At 49.1% G+C, this 26,046-nt stretch overlaps 1 pseudogene; it reads right to left on the reverse strand.

Moving 5' to 3' along the window:
• Positions 1-8,580: 8,580 nt before the first annotated feature.
• Positions 8,581-8,699, reverse strand: LOC120623189 (uncharacterized; annotated as a pseudogene).
• Positions 8,700-26,046: the final 17,347 nt, after the last annotated feature.

Genomic DNA, 26,046 nt, shown 5'->3' on the forward strand with positions numbered 1-26,046 from the left:
CTGCAAGGCCACCTCATGATATGAAGGGATCCTCATCTAGGTCATTTCTTCACTCTATGCCTCAGTTTCCCTAACTCTGAGGTTTGGCTGGCACTGGCCCCACACGCAGGGCTGCTGTGAGGATTAACCGAGAGACTGCAAGTAAAAATCACAGCGAATGCCCCACTCCAGGTGACCATCTTGCAGGCCTAGGCTGGCACCTTCTGAAGCACCTCTTTGTCTCGTGTTGGCACACTCCATCCTTCCCTCCCTCCCGCCCCCATGCTGGGCCACGCTGAAGTCACGGTCTAATCACATTGCCCCCGAGACTAAAAATAGCACAGAGGCATCTTGGGGTTCCTGATGACCTTGGTGAGTCTGGTCAAGTGTACATGGCCTTCCTAAGTTAATTAGCTCCGGCCTCTGACCCCTACACATCTGTATTTGAGTTCAAGGGGGCAGACAAGGTCCTGCTCCCTAAACAGCCAGATAAATTCAACAGTTGGGTGGGGCATCTCGTGGTCCACACTGCCGACTGGGGGGTTGGGCGTTCTTCCCTCAGAGCTTCTGCCTGGAGGCTCCAGGGTCTGGGGCTCTGGGGGCAGCTGTGCCCATTGCAGAGTGAAAAGGGCTGTGGGCAAAATCGTCATCCAGGGCCTGCAAAGAGAAGATGGCTCAGAACCACGGGTTCTACTGTCCCTTTGCCTCGGTGCCTTTGGGCGTCTTGCCAAGATGGCTCGTCCCCAACTCTGTGTTGCCTGTTCCAGAAAGAAAAGGGCCACCTGGGTAGGTGACAGTCACCATAATGTTGACGAGGAGAGCTGCCGCTAAGTTAGAGTTCTCTATGAGTTGAACTTTGTGAGCGTCGTACCCATTTCCTGGGGCCACTGCAGCAATATCACAATCCGGGTGGTTTATGACAACAGAAGTGTACTGTATTGTCTCCTAGTTCTGGAGGCCATAAGTCCAAAACCAAAGTGTAGGCAGGGTCGTACTCCCTCTGAAAGCTCTAGCGGAGGATCCTTCCTGCCTCTTCCAGCTCCCGGCGGCTCCATGTGTTCCTTGGCTTGTGGCCATATCATTTTAATCTTGGCCTCTGTCTTCACCTGGCCTCCCAATTGTGTCTCTTTGTGTCTTCTCACCTCTCTTTATAAAGGCATCGGCCACAGGATTAGAACCCATTCTCATCCAGTATGACCTCATCTTAACTAATTACATCTGCAAAGACCCTATTTCCAAATAAGGCCTCATTTTGAAGTCCCGGGGGGACATAAATTGAGGAGGAGACACTGTTCCCCCCATACATGCAATCATTCTCTAACATTTTATTCCCTTTTTCCAGAGGAGGAAACAAAGGTTAGATTGGTAAAGTGTAACTTTAAACCCCCTGGGTTCCTGAGCCCCCACTCTCAGCCAGCACATGTCCCACGGGCCCCAAAGGGAAACTTTCTGGTAGTTTGACACCTAAAATGGAAGTTCTCAGAGTTGTCAGCTGCCAACAAAATGGCAAGGTCGTGGGTGGACAGGAGGAGGAGCAAAAATGAGAAGAAACACCCAGCCCTTCCTTCAGCCTCTCTGTCCGCTGGCTGCTGAGATCTGTGGAAAACAGTACAGGAGGCAGGGTGAGTCCCAGCACAGGGAGCGTCAAGGTCATAAACTCTACAGAAGTCCAGAGGGGCTGGGGCCACAGACAGGCTACTTCGAGAAACTTTAAAGGTGCAATTTGAACCGAAAGGGAAGATTTGCTACATTGTCGTCGTCGTCGTCGTCATCATTATCATCATCATCATCATCATCATCATCATCATCAGATCACACGTTCACACAGCAGTAGAGAAACAGTGCCCGGAAGTGTAAGGCCCAGGATCCAGCTGTTTGTGAATGGAGCAGAGGGAGTCCTTCCCTCATGGGCTCCTCAGTCTTCCCATCTCTAAAGGGCATAAAAATAATACCTGTTTCATAGATCTGTTATGCAAATTCACATGTGCTTCACGTGTGGTCTTGGTTTGGCTGGCACTGGCATAATTACATATTACATATTTACACGTGTGGTCTTGGTTTGGCTGGCACTGGCATAATTACATATTATGCAATCACTCTGCCCTTTAGTTTCCTCATCTGTGAAATAGGAGTAATAATAATAGCCCTACCTTGTGGGGTTGTCATGAAGGTTAAATGAGTTCATACCTCTAGATGGCCCTAGAACCCAGTGAGAGGATAATATTTGTTAGAACTTTGGACCCTAGAAACTTGGCACCTTAGGAAGCATTTCTATTATCGTTTCTTATTGATGGTCCTTCATTAGGCATCTACCGTGAGTGTTTGGTCTCAGGTAAGGCGCAAGTATAGCCCCTGCTCAGAAAGACTCTCAGTGTCTTGGCCATCCAGGAAGGGAGGCAAAGCAATTCTCATTATCTCGTTTTTTTTGGATGTGGGAACTGAGGCTCAGAGAAGTGTGTGTGGCAGAGAGTATCACCTCTCTCATGGGGCTTCTCAGTGTCCCCATCTGTAAAATGCATGAAGGAACAACGCCTGCATCCTGGACCTGTTATGCAAATTCAGGGAGCCTATTCATGCAAAGACAATTTATGCAAAATGGTACTTGGTACAGGGTAGTGCTCAATAAATAGGACCTGCTATTAACTATTATGGGGTGGCAGGATAAATAGAGGCTGAGCTGAGAAAGAGGGGCAGTGAAGAAGGAGCCTTAATCTAGACTCATCTAGGACCCTTGAGTTGTTGGCTTAGGATCAGGGGCCTCTAGCATCACGGGGTGGGGGAGACCATGCCCCAGTGATGGTGAGACTTCCCCACAGGGACAGCCAGCCTGGGGGAGGAAGGGGGCATCTCCAGGCCAAGACCTGGGAACTAGAGTCTTTCTCAGCAAAATTCAGGTTCAAAAGTTCAAGCCTGCCACACTCCAGAAGGCAAATCGGAGGCCTCAGGACTCAAAAGCCACATGTACCCTCTGCCTCTCAGATTTGACAACAGCAAATGCCAACTTTTTTTCAGAGAAGGCTCGAGCAGGGACGGCCTGTCTGGGCATGAGTATTCCAGTCTTGCTGTTTGATGCGATGTTAGTAATCATGAAACGACATGAGAATCTTTTTTGATTTTACTATTTTGAAAGTAACCTTTGCTCATGTGAAGTCAGACCTTTCTCTCTGAGCACATGGCCAGTACCACACTTCGGTGCTTTAAAATAACAGGGAGACCATCATGTCTGCACCGTTCCAAAACTTGATATCGATCCTTAACGATACATGTTGGCAACCTTCTGCCAGCGCGTGTTCATTCAAAATCTACTGAGCACCTACTGTGTACCCAACACTATTCTAGAAGCTGGGGATATGGTATCCAATAGCTGGTAACCCTGCCCTGCGGATGCAAAGGCTCTAATTGTGTGAGTAAAAGAACATTTTTGTTTTTTTGTGAACAAATAGCTTTTTAAAATTAGGAAGAAGGCCTCAGAAGGCATTCTTAGGGTGCAACAGAGTTCTCTGCAGGGATCACCAGGGCTCATGTTAAGATGCAGGTTCTGATTCAGGGGGCATGCTGTCTGGTGCTGTTGGTGCACAGACTGCACTGAGTAGCCAACAGTACCTGGGAATGTGGACCACTTCCTTGGGGTGGCAAGGACACGCAGGCCTGGAAGAGGTTTTGCGGAGCTTGGTGTGAGTGCAGGTTCTAGGCGAGGGCAGCTCTGCAGTCTCCCTCCTACGCTCCTGTGCTGCACTGTGAGCCGTTGCCCATCTCTGCCACGTCCCCAAAAGCCTCGGAGACTTTTTCAGAAAGCCTCTGAGTCAAATAGCAGCCAACCACCTTCGGGGGATGGCCAGGCCACCTCCCTCTCTCACCCCTCAGTAACCAGCCCACATTCCAAGGGAAGGAGGTCTTTCTGCCCAAGACGATTTATTGCTGAGCAATTTGTAACTAATTAGCCAACATGCAGTGATTAGAAGCTTGCATAATAATTACAGGTAATTGCCTCGTAACACGGGGGAGCCATTCCACTGACCAACTTGGAATGTCTTTTCAAATCAACATCAACTGCCCTGGGAGGCCCATGGAGGGAGCTGCTCCATTTAGTGTCTCTGACACTTTGGGGCAAAGTCTTGCCTGGGGGATCATCAAGTGGGTGCCAGGCTCTGACAGCCCTCCCTCAATTGGTTCCAGATGCAGCCATCAAATGATCTTCCACTTCTATAAATAGCTTGCCCAGTCTGGGCGCCATCAGCAGAGACAGACAGCTCTGCTGTCCTGCGGGGCCTGTGTGGAGGGTGGACTTTGAGACTGTCAGGCATCTAAGGGCCACTCACCTCTGCCATTTTTTTCTCTCCCATCCTTCATTGCAGGGCACACCTGAATTTTAACTTTGGGCTCCATTTCACTTGCCTTTTGAGCTGCCTTTGGGGTATTTTCTCTATAGCTGAGAGAAGGGGTGATTCATTCTTTGCCCGAGAAGAAAATAAACTCCAAGAGAACAGGAGTCTTGATGTCTTGTTCAGGACACTGCCTCCGAGTTCACAACTGTACTCCCTGTGGACGAATCACCCCTCAGAGATAAAAGCAGGGGTAGCCAGTGTCCCCAGACACTGAGTGACTCCAGAGTAACTCTGGTGCTTTCTCAGAACTGGGGCTTGCCCAGAAGGTTCCAGCCAACAGTCTGTGTGCTGTGGAGGGTAACCTGTCAGAAGCTAGGACACGGAGGCAGGAGCTGAGGTCAGATCCACTGGCGTCTGAGCAAAGAGATGCTGAGATGAAGACTTCGTAATCCCTGCTCATTTCCACTTCTCTTTCTAGACCAGATTTTAGTCGCCGGGCTCTGGGTGGTACATGTGACAAAGATCAATTCTGGAACCTACTTTTGAAGAAATGGTTCAGAATGGGTGGTTTCATTCATTTTCCTGCAGCGGTTGAATACAGCCCTGCAGTGGGAAGGGGAGAGGTGGCCCTGAAGGCTTGGAGCCCCCTCTCCCCTCCCCCTACCCATCAGATATGTGGCTCTATAAACACGTCAAGACAGTTGTAAAAGAGATGGATTTTGCTTCACAACAATATCTCCATTGGTCTGTCGCCAGATAATTCACGACTGGATTTTATGGTTAAGTTCCCCGGTCATACGTCCAGGATCATCTGACCCAAAAGTGAGGGCATGGCTTGGAGCTTGGCTCTGCCCCTCACTAGCTCCGTGGCCTGGAGCAAATCACCATCTCTGTGCCTCAATTTCCCCATCAATAAAAGGAGGATGAAAAACTGGAATGTTTATAAGACACTTAGCGCTCCCTCAACGATTCTCACTTGTTATTGGTTAGATGGCAAAGTTGAGCAGAACATGCAAGAGTCAGTGCACGCTGGTGCGTCTGGGACCTGCAGGTCATGTGGGGAGCGAGCGAGGTGAGTGGATATAGGGATGAAGTAAAGCTTCCGAATATAGATCTTTTAAATCCAGAACTATGCAAATGCATTTCCCATTAAAATATTATAAAAATCACTAAAATCCATTGCCATCTAATATCTATCCTAGGACAAAGCTGTTTTGCTCATTTTATATTGACATTGACACCTTTCAGTGAGAAGCGTATGTCTCAGGTGTCCTGCTCAGTGGATTTCTCCACGGCACGTGCACGGACCCGTGTGACTGTCCCTCAGAGCAGCACCGAGAACATCTCCAGTGCCCACAGGCACCCACTGCCCACTCTCGTCAGTGCCACCCCCTTCCACAGCGAGCGATCTTGTTATTTCTACCACTATCGATTCGCCTTGTCAGCTCTTGGATCACTCATAATATTCCAAAGGTCTCCTTCTGGAGGCTCAATTAATCGCTCGACTCCAACATTTTATTCTGTGAAACTCCTACGGGAAACACATTTCTAAAAAAAAATTCACTTCTCTGTGCCAGGAACGGTGTTTGTTAGGCTTTTCCATGTGATTTTTATACTATTTAATCCCCTAATTGTCATGAATATGTATATTTATAATGCATCTCAAAGAAATGAATTATTCAAATGAACTGCAAAGTAAGATGACAACGTCAAACCAGAGCACGCAGACTAACGACACGTGCCCAGACTGTGTAAGAGCCCTGGGAACACAGAGAAACATCCGCCCTCGAGGTGTTCAGATCTGGGGGGGAGTAATCATTTGTCAGCACTCTTTTATTGAGCACCTGCTATCTGCTAGCCACAGTTAGTCCCAAGCACCCATCGGAAAGTAAGTTGTCAGTTTGGATAGTGAGTGGCCCCGGAGATCCCATTAGGGGCCATGAGAAGGGCAGGGTTGGGGTCAAGAGGGCAGACTCTGAGCCCCCAATCCTTTAACTAATGGCATTTTTGTTTACTAAATAGCTCCCCATCCTTTGCTCTCACCTCAGCTAACACTTAGAGGGGGCCCAAGATGGCTTTGCTCTTTGCTTTTGCCTCTGAGTGCCAGCATGCTGTTCCCACCCCCCGGGCTTCTGGACGACCACTGTCACAGCCTCACAATAACCTTTGGAGACATTTCTCTGCTTCTGGGCCTCCCTAGTCTAAATGTTACTTCTTCCTGGAGTGAGTCCTCCGTGTCGGGTTTCCGTCCATGAGTCCAGCTCCCTTGGATCTTGAGAATGATCTCCCTCAGCCCTGGGGGGCACATTCTGCCTGGTTCATCTCAGCTCCGAGTCTACTTCACCATCTCCATGACCACATTTGCCTCACCCCTAAGAGTGAGAGAAGACAGTGTGTGAAATGAAAACCCACATTGAAGCTGGTGGATCATCCTTCATGCTGACTACTCAGTTCCCACAGTGACCATCCTGCCTGGAGTGGACAGGGAGTGTGGGAACACACCCTAACTTTACAGGAGACTGAATACAACACTTGAATTTGCATAAAAGGTACTTCTTTGGTGCAAATGTGTGTCCATTAGTGTAGCCTGAGGAAAGGGCTTACTGAGGGCTACTTGGAAACAGGCATTGTACCAAGCGAGGCATTGTGTTGGTTCCAGTCTGGGGTGCTCACGAACATTCCTATCTCTGTTTTGGTGGACACGTGGACCTGTGTCTGGTGGGGTGTACCCAGGACTGAAATTGCTGGATGCAGGGCACACACGATATCTGCTTCACTAGAATTTATTACTGCTTTGAATCCTCCTAGCAACCAAAGATGTGTTTCATGTCATTACTGAGTATTTACACATGATGAATCTGAGGTGCAAGCGGGTGAGAGTGATTGCCCAAGTTCACCCTCGTAAGTCGAGGAGCTGGGCTCAGCTCAGGAAGTCAGATCCCAGACTCTGACGCTGAACTTTTAACCACCTCGATACGCTGGGACAGACTCGCCGGCCCCACTTAGAGGGGAGGCCCAGGTCACTCTTGCTCTGAAAGCCTTGATCTATATCTTAACTCACAGCTTCCTCTCATGAAGGGGGTCAGTCTCTAAGGACACAGCCCTTTTGTAAGAGAAAAAAATATTTTTAGCTTACCCAGGATCAAATTTTGGCTCAGCGACCTAGTAGCTGTTGACCATGGACAATTGGATGTGAGTAGATAAATAGATAAAGTCCACATGGTGAGGCTTAATGCAATGGCTCCTTTTGATAGTCTCCCCAAATAAAGGAATTTTACTTATGATTAAGTAAAAGTTCCTAAACAATGGGAAGTAAGCCAAGATTTGTCATGTCTTTCTTTGCATTTATTTGGGAAGATTGTTCCTATAAGAGTTGCGGTTAATGCCAGAACATGACATGAACAAAGCAGAACATGGTGTTAACTGATCTTGTTAAATATGTTTTCAATGTTCTCACATTCTAATACCTTGCAACCATCTCACTTGTCCCTCATAAAAGAACTGATATTAAATTGATAAAACAAGACAAAATAGAATTTATTGTATAGAAATTAGTTTGGTAGGGAACTTTTTCACGAGCGAATCTTAAAGCTCTCTTGCTTGATCTCACACCAGGCAATGCTAGAGTCGAGTCCATCTGAATTCGGGCACAGACTCTAAGGGTCCTAGGAACTGAGAGTAAGAACAGGTGGAAGCAGTCTAGTGTCCCCACAAGAGGACTTCAGTTTTTACATTGAAGGACACGTGGGATGCAGATAGCCAGACATGAGAAAGAACCATGATAATGATGGCGATCAAAGAAATTGTCTGTATATATCACAGGGCTGTTCATGTGCTCATTTGTTCATTTATTCGTTCATTCACTCACCATTTCTCCATCCTTCCATACATCCCTTTATCCATATTCCTTCCTTCCTCTGTCATTCCTTCTCTCCCTCCCTCCCTCTTTCCCCCCTCCCTCCCTTCCTTTCTTCCGCCTATCATCCATCAATCATTCACCTAACATTCCTTCCTTTCTCCCATCCATCATTCATCCATCCACCTGCATGGCTCTCTTCCTCACCACTTTTAGGTTTATACTTAATGATCACTTTCTCAGTGAGCTCTTCTTTAGGTACAGCATTTCTTATGTTCCTTCTTGGCTTTCTATTTCCTTCTTAGCACCTCACATCCTCTAAAACATATATATATATTTAGGCGAGGCAACCCTTAGTTGACCTCACAGAGTGCAAGGACCATGTCAGCTTATCATCCCTTATTTTTTTAATTTTTTTTACGCCTATAGCACCTGGTCTTCCTAGGTGGTCTCCCATCCAAGTACTAACCAGGCCTGACCCTCCTTAGCTTCTGAGATCAGATGGGATCGGGCTTGTTCAGGGTAGCGTGGCCGTGGACTAAAACATATTTTACTTGTTTTCTTGTTTACTATCTCCCCAAACCAGAATGGGAACCCATTTCTATCTTTCTGCTCACTGCTGAATCATAGGGCTCAGAAGTGCCAGTGACTCAGTAGATACTCAAAAATGTTATTGTCAAGTCCAATCAAATGCCCCCATTCTATTCATTCCCTGAGCCCCTGCTGTGAGCCAAGCACTGAGGTGGACCATGGGGCTGCTATGGCCATGGGCACACAGGGAGGAGGTGAGAAGGCCTCTCGAGGCAGGGGCCTCTGAGCTGAGACCTGGAGACTGAGTCAAAGGTAGACAGGTACAGAAGAATCTGAAGAGGGCTCAGAAAAAGTGGAACACTAGTCGCCAAGAGGGTTAAAAGCAAGTGGGCCTGGCTAAGGTGTGCAATGTGAGGTAAGGAGGGGTTAGCATGGCGAAGGATGCAGCCGGCCAGGTGATCAGAGGCCGGACCAGAGCATGCTTTGAAATAAGTATGAGGAGCTTGGACTTGACCCTGGGGGAGATTCTCAGTGGGCAGGATGTAGATGTGTGAAGAAGGCCGTGAGCAGACCTGACACAGAGGAGCACCCGGCCTCTGCTCCCTTCCCTGCTCCCCGTCGTCTTTAGAAGCAGATGTTGTGCCAGATGTTCCTGCTTTGTTGGCTGCGTTAGTCCATGTGGAGCTGCCTCCAGCACCACACATGCTCAGGACCCCCTTCAGGGGCCTCTCATTTTCGCCTGCTTCCTGCTTCCTGCTTCCGCTGGGCTTCCAAAGGGCTTCTGTCCTCGGTCCAAACTGCCCAGAGGCTGCCAAACAGCTGGGACATGACCGCTGACAGCCAGAGCCAGAAGGAAGTCCACGGCAAGGGTCACATTCCTCACACACTTCTCTCGTGCTAGTCATTGCTGGCATTTAATCCAACACCGTCCGGTAGAAGCAGATATGGTTAGTCCCTCTTCTGAAGATGAGGACATTTTAGCTCTGAGGAGTTAAGTAACTTCCCCAGACTCAAACTGGTCAGCGGCAGAAGTCGTGTGCCAGAGCGATGGGGTGACTCTGACACCTGCTCTAGGCCATTGTGCCATCTTACCTCTGCCCTTGGTGGGGACGATAGCCCTGGCCCGTGACTGCTAAGTGTGATTCGGGCAGGGCCAGGTCCTCAGAGTCTTTGCCTCTTGGTGAAGGCGATGAGTCCGCCTGGGATCTGGAATCCTCAGCAGAGCAGTGTGGCAGGAGGAGGGATTTTGCCTGCCATCCGTCTGGACTGGATTGGACTTTTCCTGGGTCCCCTCATGATGGGCTCCCGGCTATGGTGGAATTGGGTCCCGGCTCAGGTTCAGTATCGAGGCGAGGCGATGGGATCACCGTGGGAGATGCGAAGGCTGATACGGAGAGGCCTGCGTTTGGGAGGGATGTCTGTGCCTACCCAGGCCCCCGGGGAAAGGGCCCTCTCGGAGCCAACCCTCCATGCAAATTTCCCCAGCCCCTGGCTGGTTGGAGGTCTCCTCATGCTACACGTCTGGTTATGGGGAACACGCAGTTTTCTGTGTTTATAGAAAGGACACATAATACAAGCATTTTATTTCGAGACAGCCACAAAGCTCCACTCACCAGGATTGAAAGTGTCTCTCTCCTCAGAACAAGGTTGGGGCCAGTCCTTGGCAGATGACCCTGCAGTTAGCTATTGTATCAGTTTCCTGGGGCTGCTGTTGCAAACACATAACTGCTGAAAGCAAGAGATGTCTATTATCTCCACGTTCTAGAGGCCTGAAGTCTGAAATCGAGGTGTGAGCATAGCTGCGCTCCCTCTGCAGGCTCTAGGGAAGGGTCCTTCCTGCCTCCTCCAACTCCTGGGGGCACCAGGAGTCCCTTGGTTTGGGACTGTATCACTCCATCTCTCCTCTGTTGTTACATGGCCTCCGTCTGTGTCTGTGTCTCAAATCCCTCCCTTCTAGAGATACCTGTCATAATGGATTTAGGGGTCATCCTAATCCAGTATGACCTCACCTTAATACATTTGCAAAGGCCTTATTTCCAAATGAGGTCATAGTCACTGACACCGGGACTTAGGGCATGGCCGTATCTTTTAGGGGGCTCTATCTCACCTACTAGCACTGTCTGGGCGAAGCTCTGAGAGCAGTGTGGACACTAAGAAACCTGCTGATGATCCAATGTCTTGGGCTCTGCTCCTTATTGTGTGGACCCAGACCATCAGCTTCCCCTTTGCCGATCCTCACGTTCCCTGCCTCTAAGGTGAGAAAGTTGGACCAAGCTCGGGTTATCTCCTGGATATCCATTTAAATTCCTCTAAGAGCGTTTGAAAAACATACATGCCTGGGCCCCATGCACTCCAGACCTAATGAGTCAGCAAGCCCTGGGGCTGGGGGTGGAGCAGGACCGATCAGGATAAGTGCAAGTTTTCCCCACGACCCCCCAGCATCCAGTCTAGGGATCAACATCGGAAAACTTCCCGTGCAACTCTCCTCCAGGGGTCTCTTCCTGCTGGGACATTCTGGCATTCTGTAGCACAAATGACTCCCCCACAGAGCAGATAGTTGGTGTAAGACCCGAGCCCGAGTAACCAGTTCACCCAGGACTGTTCAGTATCTTTAGTCCAAAAATCTTTAAGGTGACACTGGAATTTCTTTAGGAACTACAAATATTAAACACACCATCCAGGAATTTTTAATGTGCCCGGAAGGTCAAAATTTGCTTTAAATGTCAATTAATTGGGAGTGGAAATCATTGACATGGTGTTAGATGTAGTTCTTAAAACAATGTGAACAGATTGTGCTAAAGATTTTTTTTTGAATTTTGGCCGAGCGTCTTCATTATGCCTAGAGTCCTTGTGCAGGATGTAAAAGTGATGTCCTTAAGGCTTGTTAAAGTATGAATAACTTTGGCCTACAGCAAAATGACAGTAATTGACCCCAAATCTACTAACAATGAAAAGGTATATTTTTAATTTTTAATTTTTATGCAGTTTGGAATTTATTTATTATGTCACAATAATATTTAGGTATTTGATTGCTTATTTTCAAGAAAGGAACATCTGAGATTGTGGTTGTCTAGAAGAACCATCTCTGACATGACATCAGGGGAAGGTGTTGCTAGCACCCAGCGCTGCCATGTGGCAGGGACCTTGGGCTGGCTCTTGGAGCCTCCTTCAATGTCCCTCCCACCCTGACATCTGTTTTAGCTCTCCCACCGATCTGTCTTTCGTGAGTCAGGCCCTCGTGATGGATTGCACCACGTGTCTACCCGTCAATCACCAGACAGCCGGTGGGCTCACACAAAGTGACTCCGACTGGGTCATCTTAAGGCCCCAAGTAATTCACCATGTCTGGCTCTCTTCTCCATTAATACTGAGTGGAAAAACAATTTGCAATGAGGTCAGTCTCTTGGTGGGCGCCTCAGTGGACATCTGAACGAGTCCATTTAATGGAAAAGGCATCTTGAGGCATGTTTAAATTCTGTGCTTTTTGCCCCTTTATCATCATTAGAAATTTATTTCATTAAATAGCAGAATAGCCTATTTTCATATCCAGGTCCCTGTATTAGTGTAATTTCTGGTGTTTCCTCTTTTCTCCTAGCACATTCATGGGTTTATATTAAGGATATGGTACTAACCCATTTCCAATGGACTGAATTGTGTCCTCACCCCCCACCCCAAATTCATATGTTGAAGCTCTAACCTCCAATGAGATGGTATTTGGAGATGGGGCCTTTGGGAGGTGATCAGGATTAGATGAGGTCATGAGGGTGGGGCTCTTATGATGGGATTAGTGTCCTTTGAAGAAGAGGAAGAGTCACAAGAGCTCTAACTTCTGGCTTCACTGTTCACCAGCTGGGGGCCTCTTTGAGCATCAATGTCCTATTACCTTCAGAGCAATCGTTATTATATCTACTTTGTAAGACTTTTATGTGGATTACATGGGTTGCAGCAATCATATTTTATCGTCAGATTTTAAGCGACTCGAGGGTAGAGAAAAATGTCTTTCCTTCTCCTCGGGACCACGGTGTCCAGCTCCATGGAAACATGCCTTCACATCTGTTGCATCAGTGAGAGCGTAACAGTGCTAGCCCAGTGCTGGCATGTGGTAAGCACTCAGGTTTATTAGTATCTAACATTGAAATTAGTTCATCCAAAGATTGATTTTTAAACAAGGGAAACAGCAGGACGTACTGAAAAGGATGGAGGCTCTGGAGTAGCTGGCAATTAGCTTAAGTCCTACTCTGCCTTTGGGCAAATTAAATAACTCCCTGAGCCTCAGTTTCCTCATCAGCGAAATAGGTTTGCGGAGCCTGCTTGGCATGTACGAAAGAGCTTCAAAGTGGATCACAATGGGTACATAAATCATACTTATTGTTATTTTAAAATAAGGTTTACTAGGCACAGGGCTTCATAAACCAGAGGGCGAAAATCAAATATCATTTGTCCTTAGCAATAGCAACCACTTTTGTTATCTGTACCAATCACAAAGCATTTTTTTGTACCCTGTATGTGCACATGTAACAGGCTGAAAAATGCCCCTCCTCCTGAAAAGACAGACATCCACATAAAATCTCTAGAACCTGTGGTGTACAGAAATAGAGAGGTCAGCGTCTGGAGACATTGTTTGAACCCTGGCGCAAGGCATGCACGAAACCCCTAAACTACCTTTGGGCTATTCAGTTAGATAAGTCAATAAGTTGCTATAACAGAGGAGTAAGATGAGAATGCCATCCTTGTCCAAAACCTGTGGCAACAGCAAGACAGATCCCAGAGCTTGGGCTGGAGGCCCAGATATGGGGTCTTAGGCTCACTCAACTCTTCATTTCTGCTCTTTGCTAACTGTTTAGTTTTCTGTAGCTTGCACCTGGCCCTCTTGCAGGGTCCTGCCTGCCCCAAGGGTGCACCCAGATTAGAATCAGCAGCAAAGCTCCTCTTTGCAAGGCCCCTGCCCTGCAGCCCAGGCTAGGGGAAAGTGGGGTGGGAAATGCAAGCTTTGGCTTCCAATCAGATAAGGGGCTGGTAGTTGCAGATGCTGTGCCTCTCGTGGGGCATGTCAGGGTTAGGTTTTATGTGCTGGACACATTTACAACAGCATAGTCTCTGTGCAGAAAGTGGAGGGTGGGCAGCAGGGACTGGTGGGAGATTTATCACCTTAATAGTGTCTCTGACAGGCCTTGGAGTGAGATGTCATGGGTCCGTGGGGAGATGCAAGTGGGGCTGGGGCCAGGGCTGATCTGAAACATAAATTCAGGGAGAGCAGCTGGGGGACAGCTGGGCCCACCTTGGTGGAGCCATAAGCTGCCCTTGGAAGTAATAGTAAGAGCTGAAATGTGTCAAGGCATCACGAGAGGCACGTTGTTCACATTGATCCACTTGATCTCCCAGCAGCCCTGAGTGGTAGGTGCTGCTTTCCTACAGATGAGGAGCCTGAGGTGCAGCCTGGCTAAGTGCATTGCCCCAGGCCACACAGCTAGTAAGTGGCAGCGCTGGGACTAGAACATGGGTCTGTCTCGTTCTGAGCCCTTCTAGTTCCCGTTCCAGGAAGAGTCCCATAACCCATCGAGTGTGTCCTATAATGTCAATAACAGATAAGCACTGGCAGTTTGCTTTTTCTGGACGGCATCGTTTGGGGGACTCGTGCAGGCTGTGGAGGTGGATGGGCCTGGGTTTCAATCCTACCCCCAGCTCCCTCCTCTACCCAGCTGTGCAACATTGAGTAAGTGAATTTACCTCTTCAAATCTTAGGTTCCACCTGGAGAGAATGGAGACCAAATCCCCCCTCACCATTTAGGGTTGTGAGACGAAAAGTAAAAGTGTACAGAATTCTAATTCAGAAAACTCAAACAGCAAGTTCAGTTCAGGGGCTCAGCTGTGGGATCGCCATCCTCCACCGTGCAGATTCGAGCACAGGTGCCAGCCGCTGGGTTCTGCAGTAGCCTGTTGCTGAGGACGTGGCATAAACCAGGAAGGGGGAGGCCTCTGTTCCAGGCTGCCTGCGCCACCAGGTGGCCTCGGGTGTCTCACTCCCATTTCTGGAGACTCAGTTTCCCATATCTGATCAGCTAGGACAGCGGTTCACGTGGTTCCACACTGGAATCACCCAGCCCCCCGCCTCCCTTAGATACCTGCTTCAGTTGTTGGGGGGTGGGACAGGGCTTTGACGTGGTATTTTTATTAGGGGATGAGTTGTGTTCCCCTAAACGGCGTTGAAATTCTGAACCCAGTGACTATGAATGTGACTGTATTTGGAAAAAGAGTTGTGCAGATGCAGATCGCGTTAAGATGAGGTCGTTAGTGCGGGTCTACTCTGATACGACTTAAGTCCTTATAAAAAGAGAGAATTTGGACACAGATGCACACAGGGGGAAACGCCATGTGGAGATGGAGGCAGAGATGGAGTGATGTCTACAAGCCAAGGAGCACCAAGGACTGCCAGCAAATAAGCAGTGGATGGAGGAGAGGGCTGGACAGATTGTCCCTCACAGCCCCAGAAGGAGCCAGTGCTGCCGACACCCTGGCCTCAGACTTCTGGCCTCCAGGACTGTGGGGGAGCTCAGCTGTCTAAGCCGCCCAGTGTGGGGGGCCATTGCTGCAGCAGCCCCGGGGTGCTCACACACCAGGTGGTTCTAATGCCCTGGCCTACTGAAAATAGAAGGCAGCTAAGGTCCCGCCTCACTCATAAGTGTTCACGTCCCTGGGGCTCCTTGGAAATGACAGGGTTCTGGAGCACTTTGAGGAAAGCACTAAATTCTAAAGGGGGATGGTCTCTTTCTAGGCTCACTCTTTTTGGGGTGACCCATCTAGAAGGGTCTGGGTGAAGGGAGAAGGCCTCGATCCTGGGTGCAGAGAGGTGAGCGTGGGAAAGGTCACTGTGGGCTTCGCCTCAAGCAGCGGATGCCGTGGCCGCCTGCTGATAACCCACATAAGGAGACAGAGGGGATGGGAGGTAATATTGGTGCAAAACACTCAGATAAGGCAAAGCAAACAGGGCCTGGCTATCATTTCTGGCAGGCCATCAAAGCCTGTCACCCACCAACACAGCGGGTGTTCCGGAAACTTCTCCTGGTTTGCAGGTCACACAGCCAAAACACGGTCATTTTTCCTCCCTTTGCACTCACTCATCTCTGGCCATTGGACATCGAAGGGATGGATGGTCAGGGGTCTTTGAAGAGTGGCTACAGACATGGAGGGGCCTGTCAGATATAGAAGGCGGAGAGGCAGAGCTAGAAGGCACTTCGGGGGCATGAGGAAGACAGGCTGGGAGAGGATGGCCCCCGTACCAGGCCCTTTAATCAGTTCTCCTGCTTTAGCAGCGAGAAACCTGAGTTAGAGGGAGGGGACCCACCGAGGTCTCAGGGCCAGTTTGGTAACAGATGAAGATGAGAGCGTGACACATTTGGGACCTGGTGACGATGAGTATACCTAGGGAGCATCCAGGGTTTGGTGGGCGTCAGGCTGCAGGCGAGTGGCTCAGTGCACATGGCCAGCCGCATCCCTAGCCCAGCCCAGGGGAGGCGCTCTTATCCCCACTCTGCAGAAGTCCGAGGGCTGGCTCAGGTCTGCAGGAGATCAAGAGTCCTGCGCTGTGCTAGACCATGCCGACCGCCCCCCAGGACAAGGGTTCTGAAATGGGGTGATTATGCCCCACAGGGGACACTGAGCTATGTCTGCAGACTTTGTTATAATTGGAAAGAATGCTAATGGCATCTAGTGGGTAGAGGCCAGGGATGCTGCTCAACACCGTATAATACTCAGGACAGCCCCACCACAAAGAATCAGCCAGCCCCAAATGTCAACAGTGCTGGTGTGGAGCAGCCCTGCTCTTGACCAAACTTCCCATATTATAGAACGCTCTGAGATGCGGCTGTTCATTGGTTGTTTCAGGTGGCAGTGGAGATTGGTGTTGTCCCATTCCTATGGGATCCATAGACATGGGTGTATAATCTTGCATGAGTCCTGAGGGGCTGAGTGTAATCTGTGGAACTTTCCATTTAACTTCTCACCGCACAGATGAGGTACCAGGTCCAGAAGCAGGGTTCAAGTTTCCCCCAGAATTGTATCGTATGCCTCCCTTCCCTTCTGCTTGAAGCCTCCCTGCCTGCTCCGCCTTGGACTCTACTGTCCACTCCCCATCCAGAGTGATTTCCTTAAAGGCAAATCCAGCTCCATCACTTGTTGCTAGAAAGCTTCCGGTAGCGTTAGATAAGATCCCAGGACCTGCATGATCCTGCCTGGTTATTCCCCTGACCCTGCTTGGCCTTCTCAATGCTCTACAGACACGCCAAGTGCACGCCCACCACGGGGCCTTTGCACAGTGGTTCCCTCTGCCTTCGAGGACCCCTAGCTATTTCCAGGATTCACTTCTTGACCTCTGCAGCTCTGTCATCAACGAGACCTCTGGTGAGTGCTCTATCTAAAGCAGCACTCTCGTTCCTTCCTTCGCTATCCTTCACCCCCTATATTGTTCTTCGTAACATTTATCACCATGTGATATATGAATTTATCCATGTAATCTTGCAAATAAACATTTACTGTCTGTCTCCCTCACTGGCACATAAACTCAGAGAAGGCTGGGCCTTGGTTGACTGTGGTTCTTGCAGTATCCTCAGCTCTGAGAACAGGATACGTGGTGATCGGGACCAAGATCTGAGGGGATGCAGGAGAGCTGAGACTGGAGCCCTGCCCTCCGCCCAGCTCAGTTCTCCCCAGGGACGGCCCCGGGAGGGTGATGGTCCTTGTTGCACTTGCTTAGAAAAAAGAAAACCCACTGAGAGGGTTGAATGGTGTTCCCCCCAAAGATATGTCCATGTCCTCATCTTCAGAACCTGTGAATGTGACCTTATTTAGGGTCTTTGCAGACGTGAATAAGCAAAGGCTCTTGAGATGAGGTCATTCTGGATTATCTGGCCAGGCCCTAAAACCAGTGACAAGTTTTTTTTTATAAGAGACACAGAGGAAAGACACGCACAGGGAGAGGCCGTGTGAAGATGGAGGCAGAGATCGGAGCGATGTAGCCTCAAGCCAAGGACCACCTGGAGCCCCCAGGAGCTGGAAGAAGCAGGGAGGAGCCTCCCCTAGAGCCTCTGGAGGAGGCACGGCCCTATTGTCACCCTGATTTCAGATTTCTGGCCTCCAGAACTGGGAGACAATAAATTTCTGTTGGTTTAAACCACCCAGTTTGTGGTAATTTGTTGCAGTGGCCCTAGGTAGCTAATGTTTCACCTATTTCAATGTTCAGAAGTCTGAATGTTTCTTTCAATTGCGCTATAATTCGTGAGTCGCACAGGCTAGGTAGAATGCTGGTTTACAATCTGGCGTCTGCAGGAACGAGGGAGTTGCTAAGAAATCAGCCAGCATCACATTCCTGAAGTCGAGGGCAGAGAGAGTTGAGGGGTTGAGATGAGGAGCAGATTTCCTTGTAATCAAATCCAGAAGCCGCCTTGTAAACCTCATTCTGAGAGACCCTCTGGGTCCTGAACGTAGGCAGTGAAACAGTGGATCCGATCCCTTCATGTGGGCAGACTCCTGGGGGCTGGCTGTCCGGTGATTCTGGGCAAGGAACATAACGGAAAGTTCCAAGAGTGTCACTCAAGTGGCTTTGGTCTGTTTCGGGGACAGAGTGAGCAGCTGGCTGCCATCATTCTTACTAATCATCCCAGCACTGGGGCAGCCCCTGGCTGGGGTGCTGAGCTTCTGGGGGTTCTGCTGGAAGCTCACTGTGAATCTTCCACACGAGGACTGAGAAGAGCTGAAGCCTGCCCCTCGTTAACTCCCTGAAAGGACATTGGAAAAGGGATGCGACCATGAGTCTGCTTTCCAACTACGACTGTGACCAACCCCGGTGGGGTGCCCCGTGAGGCTTCGAGCCAGAATTCCAAGATCTGGAATTTGCGTGTTGGGTATAGTGGGATGGATACTGGGACCAGGGCAACATGTGGAGAGTCTAAACTGCCCGTTATTGTTGACCAGAAGGCCTGGGACATATCATTTGCCTCTGAGCCTCGGTTTTTCCATCTATATGGTGGAGGGTACAAAACTGCCATGAGAATAAGGAAGGTCATAGCTAAATGAACAAGAGACGGGGTCAGTCCTTGTTTTGAATAGGGCTTTGCCACCTATTGGAGATATGATTAAGCTAAAGATCTTGAGGTGAGATCATCCTGGATTACCTGGCCAGGCCCTAAATCCAATGACGAGTTTCTTATAAGAGGCACAAAGGAAAGACACACCTAACTGCTCTAAGCCTCAGTTAACTCATTAGTCAGAAAGAGATCGTAGTAGGACCTTCTGACAGGGTTGTCAAGAGGTTCAGTGAGAAAATGTGTGTAAAGCCTTTAGCACCTTACAGTAACTCGATAAAAGGGAAGGACTTTTTAATGCCCACATTGCAGTCTGAGTGTTGAATGATTTGAGTTCCAGGATAGTGGTTACTGCTTTCAGCTCTGTGACCTTGGCTAATTTATTTGCCCTCTCTGGGCTTCCTTCCCCACCTCCCCCCGCCCCAGTCTGAAAAATGATGATAAAAGGGCCCATCTCATTGGCTGGTTGCAAGGATGACGTGAGATTTTGACCTAGAATAGTGCACAGCATACAGGTGATGGCTTGTAGCCATCATATGTCATTACGGTGGCACTCTGCCACAACTTGACAATGGCCTTCTCTTCGTGTGGAGTGTGCATGACTGAGCATCCAGGGAGGGAGCTGAGAAGATTCCTTCATCCAATGTCTATCCTACCTTTATTTTTTGTCTCTGTTAAGGGTCAGGTGGCCTTCATTTCAGGGAGGGCAATAGAAGAGAAGTAAGCAGACAAGTAGCTAAAATAATTTCAGATACTGTTGAGTATATATACACATATACACAATTGATGGGGTGAGGATGACAGCTGCCTTTCACCGTGTCCTAACTCTGCAAAGTCAGGCTAAGTCCTGCACATCCATTACCTCATCTAACACTCCCTTCCTCCAATAGTCTTAGGAAGTGGGCAATATTATCATCCACCATTTCGCTTATGAGGAGACCAAGATACAGACAGGTTAAGTCACCTACCAAGGCCACATGGGAGAGGCAGCAGTTGAACTAAATTAGTCTGGTTCCAGAGCCCTGTCTTCTAATGGCCTTGCTATATTGCGGTGTGTCCATGGGTGTGTGCATGCATGTACAAGTGTGTGTGTATTAGCATGTGCACAGCTATATGTGTGTTTATGTATGTGAATGTGCTCACATATGCCTCTGTGTGCATAGGTCTATTGTGTAGGTGTGTGCAAGTGTGAATATGAGCACGTGCATAGCTACATGTGCCTGTGTGTGTTTGTGCACCTGTGTGAGTATAATGTCAGGGGCACATCTGTAAAGTGTGTGACTGGGGAAAGCTTGTCAGAGGAGGCTCATTTGGATGTAAACAAAATGAGATGAGCCACATAAGACCTAGAGAAGGTCCCAAGCTGAGTGACAGGTGAGTGTGCAGGCCCTGAGGAATTGGCGGGTGCACATCTCAGAAGAGTCAATGGTCCTGCAATACCCATGTGCATCTCTCAAAGCCCAGCCCTCAGCTCCCAGAAAGCCCAGCTTCAGGGCTGGGTGCACAGAGTAGGACTGGAAAACCCGCCTCCCCACACTGGCAGGGAGCTTCTGCCTGCTTGGCACAGGCTTTCAGAACAGTGGCTTCCCTGGCTCCAGTGGGTGGTCCAGGAAAGCTGCCATATATTTCCCCTTTCTTAGGGCTCAGGGCAGAAGGCACAGAGAACCTGGACTGAGTTTCTGAGGCTGTGTCCTGACAACTTTCTCTTCCCATCTCATTCTTCTCCAGGTGCTCTGTCCATGGCGTGCCCAGACCCACTGGTTTTGGACTGAACCCCTTTTATACCTTGTGCACTCCCTGCTCCCTCCAGGACATGCAGGCCTCCCTTCTGGGGGACACAGTGCTAGGCAGGGGCCCGCTCTCCTCCCTGGCTACCTGGCCTCTGAGGCCTCCTGTTCACCCGTCAAGACCCGATCTTCCAACTGCTGGACAGCCACACGAGGGACTGATGGGTTTTACATCCCTTGCCCTTCTCAGAAGGGAATAGCTGTCTCCAAATGCTGAATATGAGACGCGTTTTTCAAATTCTTTGACGGAATGCTTTTCACGGGGCCAAGGGGCTGATAAATCTTCCTCACATCTTGCCTGCCAGGCCTCCATGAAGTCTTGATGGGGGCAAGAGGGCTGGGGCCACTCCCATTTTCTCCCAGAGACTGTGGGGGTGCTAAGAGGTGGGGTGGCTGGGGGCCAAGGCCCTGCGGTCTCAGGAAGGCCACGTTAGCTTCTTGGAAGGAGGCTCAAGGCTCTAGAGTAGGACTGACTCCAGGCGTTGGGGACATGGGAGCAGAGCAGACCCAGAGGTCCAGACCTTGGGGCCTCGGTCCAGCTGGGGAGACAGACCCTTGTCTTATACATCCATGAAAAGTCATGACTGCCCGAGGGAGAGGTGCGAACTACCACCTGAGCTCTTTCGTGGGGGGGTTTGGCCTTGTGAGGGATGTGGGTTGACATATGAAGGAGCAGATTTAGTGAGGGGGACAGTGGGGGAGTATGCAAATATATCGTGAAAATGGAGGCTGAAAGAGAATAAGCTTTGCACCACTTTGCCTTATGTGTTCAAACTTTATGTGTGCATGGTTACATGTATGTTCACATGTGTGACATTATACACACTTGTTCACTGCTACACATGTGCTTGATTGGCAAAAAGTCTTGAACTGTGCATTTATGATGGATGTGCTTTTCCTTATGTATACAATACTTCAGTAAGAAGTTAAAAAAGCATTTGTCACCCACAACATCTGGATCATACCATATGAAAAATATGTGTTGTTTCTGGGGGTTGGGATTCTATGGCATTCACCTGCTCCCTCACTCCCATGTTTTCTCATCTATGCTCCCATAGTCTATGTTTGTTTGTTTTATAATGAATATACATTATATTAAGTGTTTAAAGATGCCCCAGGGGGTTATATTTTAGTGGGGGAGGGGGGCAAATATTCCAAAACATGGAGAGTTGTCAATTTTACAAATACAACCAGGGCAAGTAAGGGATGGAGAAAGGTGCGGATGCTCTTTTAGTCAAGTGGGAGGCAGGCCTCTTTGACAAGATGATGTTAGAGCAGAACTCTCAGTGAGAGATCAGGCATGGCAAAACCAAGGTCCTGGGGTGACTATGTGGTCAGAGAGTTGATGGACAGCAAGGCAGCTAGCTAGCGTGGCTGGATTGGAGTGAGCAAAGGGGAGGGTGCTTGCAGTGAAGCCCATGTGGCAGAGGGGCAGGCAGGGCAGGCCAAGTGGTCTTGATAAGGGCTCTGATTTTATCCTGAATGAGATGAAAGCCACTGGACTGTACAGGATGTCCATGTGTGGTGGTTGCAAGCACTACACCATGGAGAGGTGGGTCCATGTCCCTGCCCTTGAATTGGGGATGGGGGGAGGCTGGTGACTGAGCAATAGAATGCAGTGGAAGTGATGCTCCATGCCTTCCAATGTTGGGCCACCAAAGGCCATGTGACTGTCCCCTTATGTGTGGAAACATTTGCTCTTGGAAGGCTGACAGCCATATACAAAGTCCATCTACCTCAAGGATGCCATATTGTCAGGAAGAATGGGATGATGGCAAGAGATATGTCTGGGATCTCTTTTCTCTGTTGCAGGAGACCACTAGGACCCCTGGCTTCTACAACCCAACCTACCCAATCTCTTCATTTATGCCTCCTGAAGCTTTCCAGATATTTCTAGATTGGTCAATGGAAGAAAAAGTATTGAATGCAATGAGAACAAGATCCAATTTTCTAATCTATATCATGTTTAACTTGGATAGCTCTGTAAATACTATTTTGGCTTAACCCTCTCCCCTCTCCTCTGCCTACACGATTCTGTTATTGCAGAGAAAGCAGAATCAGACAAACCTAGCTTGAATCCCAGCTCTGGCTGTGCCCTTCCACATCTTTGAGCCTCCTCTCTAGAGGGGAGTTATAATGATACCTAATTTAGATTGCAAGGAAGAACAGAAGTAATAATGCATATGAAAATTCTCGACACCCACAGACCTCTTAGCCACTGTTTCCTTTCCTCCTTTCTTTTCTTTCTTAGAAGGTTTTATGGATTCAAGTAGAAAAGTGGGCCACTCTTTCTTTCCCTAAATTGCCACCATCTGGAGAGTCATGCAAGCCCCCTTCTCAGTATCAGCCTTCCCACAGCCCTGTCACTTGATGCTTTCCTGAGATGCTGCTGAAAAGGAAAGTCCGAGTCCCCACAGGCTCTTGCTAAAGCAGACTTATCTGGGGAGTGGGTCTCTTCACAGTGATTTGTTAGTGTTGGTTGCCCTTTCCCCAAGGAGCACAGAGCCCAGCTGGGGCTCAGCTTTGCGGATCTGTTCCAGTCAGCTATTGCTATGTAAGGAACCGCTTCAAAGTGTCAGCTCACTGATCCAGGTATTGCCTGGGTGGTTGTCACTCAGACTCCCTCATGGCTACAGTCAGATGGTGGCTGGGCCTGGGGTCATCTCAAAGGCTTCTTTTCTCCCAGCATCTGGGCTGAGAGGACTCAAATAGCTGGGCCTTCAGGCAGCTGGGGCTCCTCTAGTATTTCTCTCCTTATGTGGTCCTGCCAGCATGGTGGCTTATGGCAGCTAGACTTATTAAATGATGGCTCAGGGCATCTAAGTTCTTTACACGTTTGATTCATTGGTCCACTGTAGGATGATCACATGGAAAAGTATTCTGGGCAGAAGGAGCAGAAGTTGCAAAGCCTCTGAGCTGGGAATAAATATTGCTTCAGTTTTTCTCTCTAAAATGGGAATGGTAATTCCTTGCACACCTTGCTGCTGGGTGAATTGAATAAAATGAAGCCGAAGAAGTGTAGGTGCACACCCTGCTCAGAGAATTAAGGCATACATTCCAGTGGCTATAAGAAACTCCTGTAGGGGAGGATCGTATATGGAGGGTAGCCTGACCTGCACGCAGCTCATTATTGCAGATGCCATGCACCAACTCAGGGCCCTAGGTCAAACTGGAGACTAGAATCTGGACATGGGGACATCTGTCACCACAGGGGGGCATTTCTTCTGCCTCTTAAAGCCAGAATTATAAATGGCTCCTCTGTGTCCTGCCACACCGAAGGCAGCCCTCCACATGTCACCCGTCAATAATGGCGTATATTTAGCAGCAGCCTGCACGGGGGAAGCCTAAACCTGCACTTGAAAGCATAGGCATGGCCTTGCAGCTGCCTATATGGACTTAGGCAGGGGGGCTGGACTTGGGAGTGGGTCAGAGGGGAGACAGGGGTGAGCCGGAGGTCAGAGGACAGGTCACATTTGTTTCACAAGGTGGGACAATAGAGCCCAATCTCTGGGTGGCCTCTCTTTAGGTGGCGGGAGGCTGAGTTAGAGGTCCTGGTGCTTCTGACCCTGTCCATCCATGGCCCACCCCAGGGATAGGCCTGTGACTGTGGAGCCCATAGGGTGAGTTCATGGACGCAGGGCTGCTGGCTGTGAGGCCCGGGGCTTTCCACAGGCCCGGCATGTGGGCATCCTGAGAACACCTGGCCCCTTACTGAGTGCCAGGGTGACTTGGCCATTTCAGGCCTGGGGTGCTATGACTGTAAAGGGGGATACAGACCCAGGGCAGGGGTCTTATAAGGGCCATTCTTCCCTCCAAGTAGGATGAAGAAGCATCTAGAACTGGTGGGCAGGGAGAGGCCAGAAAGCTGTGTCACTCACATGCCAGGAAGACAGGCAGGTAGAGTCTACACTCTCAATCCTCCCAAATATCTTTTCGCTCCTGGCTTCACGGGAAACTTAGAGAAAATAATCAGCATGACACTTCTTAAATTAAAACAACTATATTTTTATAAAAAAGTAATAGATGCTCATTAAACATTCTTTTGATAACGTAGAATGGTCTAAAAGGAAAAAAAATGAATTGATCCTACCCTTTAACTATTAAGTATATGTCATTCCAGATCTTTTTATGTTTTGATCATGACTTACTTTATTATTTATATGTGTGCGTATTTTTAATAGGCTCAGACTATAATTCTAGCTACTGCTCACCTTTTCTCTTCCTTGTGCCTGCTATCTTAACCCATTGCTCTATTTCCAGCCCATCCCTCCTAGAATTTAGGCCTAATTTTTCCAAGTGAGCTATAGCCCAGAGGATTCTGGGAGAGAGACAGGCAGTGGGGGAGGAGCAGAGGCAGGACAATGGGGCCTTGTTTTCTATGTGGGCAGAACTACACTGGACCCCACTGGCGAGTGTGTTGGCTCCTTGCAGAGTCAGCAATCTGCCCTGAGCGAGTGAGAGGCTAATTAAGAGGGGCTCACTCCAACGTGAGCGCTGGCTGCACATCAGAGGGCCTATGGTGATGACTGTTTTGGTCAGGAAGCTGGGGACATTGTCATTGGGGAGGACAAACCAGGGCATAGAGGTGCCGGCTGCCGGCCTCCCCCCAGCTCCTGCCCTTTATCAGTTTCCTCCTCCCTCTGGCTGCAAACAAAAGGCCGCCAGTACCTGGGGGCCGGGGAGACACTATGACACAGGATGTTCCCAGCATTTTGGATATTTCCTCCGCCGTCTGACTGATACGTCCTAGAGAAAGCGCTGGGATTCTCCAGGGAGCACGGGGCTGTAAAAACTCCAAAACACAGTAATAACAAAGCCATAAATCTGGGCCTGCCACAGCAGCTCTCGCTGAGGGCGTCCAGCTCAGGCCACAGCATGTGGCCAGGGGAGGCCCAGGAGCTCAAAAGTAGTCAGAATCCCAAGCCGTAGAACATGGCATGCAGCAACGATCTCCATGCTTTCCATGGGTCGCGGTCAGTGCTGGCTTTTGTCTAGGGAGTGAGCACGTATAGGTCACGCTCTCCTATGATATAGCAAATGGGAGCGGAACAGGCAGGGGATCTGGGGTAAGGGTAGAAGGCAGGGGCAAGAGCCCCAAATTTGGTGCCTAGAGCAAGGTTTGGATCTCAACTGTTCTTTCTCAGCTGAACCAGTTGACTAACCTTATGACGTTGGACTTCCCTCTTTTGTAAAACAGGGCTAATGACAGTACCTGCTCGTAAGTTTTATGGAGAGGAAGAAATGAGCTAGTGCCTGTTAAGCATGTCACGTGGTGCTGAGGAGAGGGTTTGCACCCACTGCATATCTACATTCCCTATCATCATCTTTCTCATGAACACTGTGTCCTTTCTGCAAACAGGAACCTCTTGAGGTATTTCACACAGAGGGATTTAATACAGGGGTGTGGTTTTATAGCCAATGAGCGAGTGGAGACATTAAGCAGGCCAGTAAGCACCACAGGGATTAGAAAGAGCAGAACTTGTTGATCTGGA

The sequence above is a fragment of the Pteropus medius genome, unplaced genomic scaffold (assembly GCF_902729225.1).
Source record: "Pteropus medius unplaced genomic scaffold, Ma_sr-lr_union100, whole genome shotgun sequence".
Taxonomy (NCBI): domain Eukaryota; kingdom Metazoa; phylum Chordata; class Mammalia; order Chiroptera; family Pteropodidae; genus Pteropus; species Pteropus medius.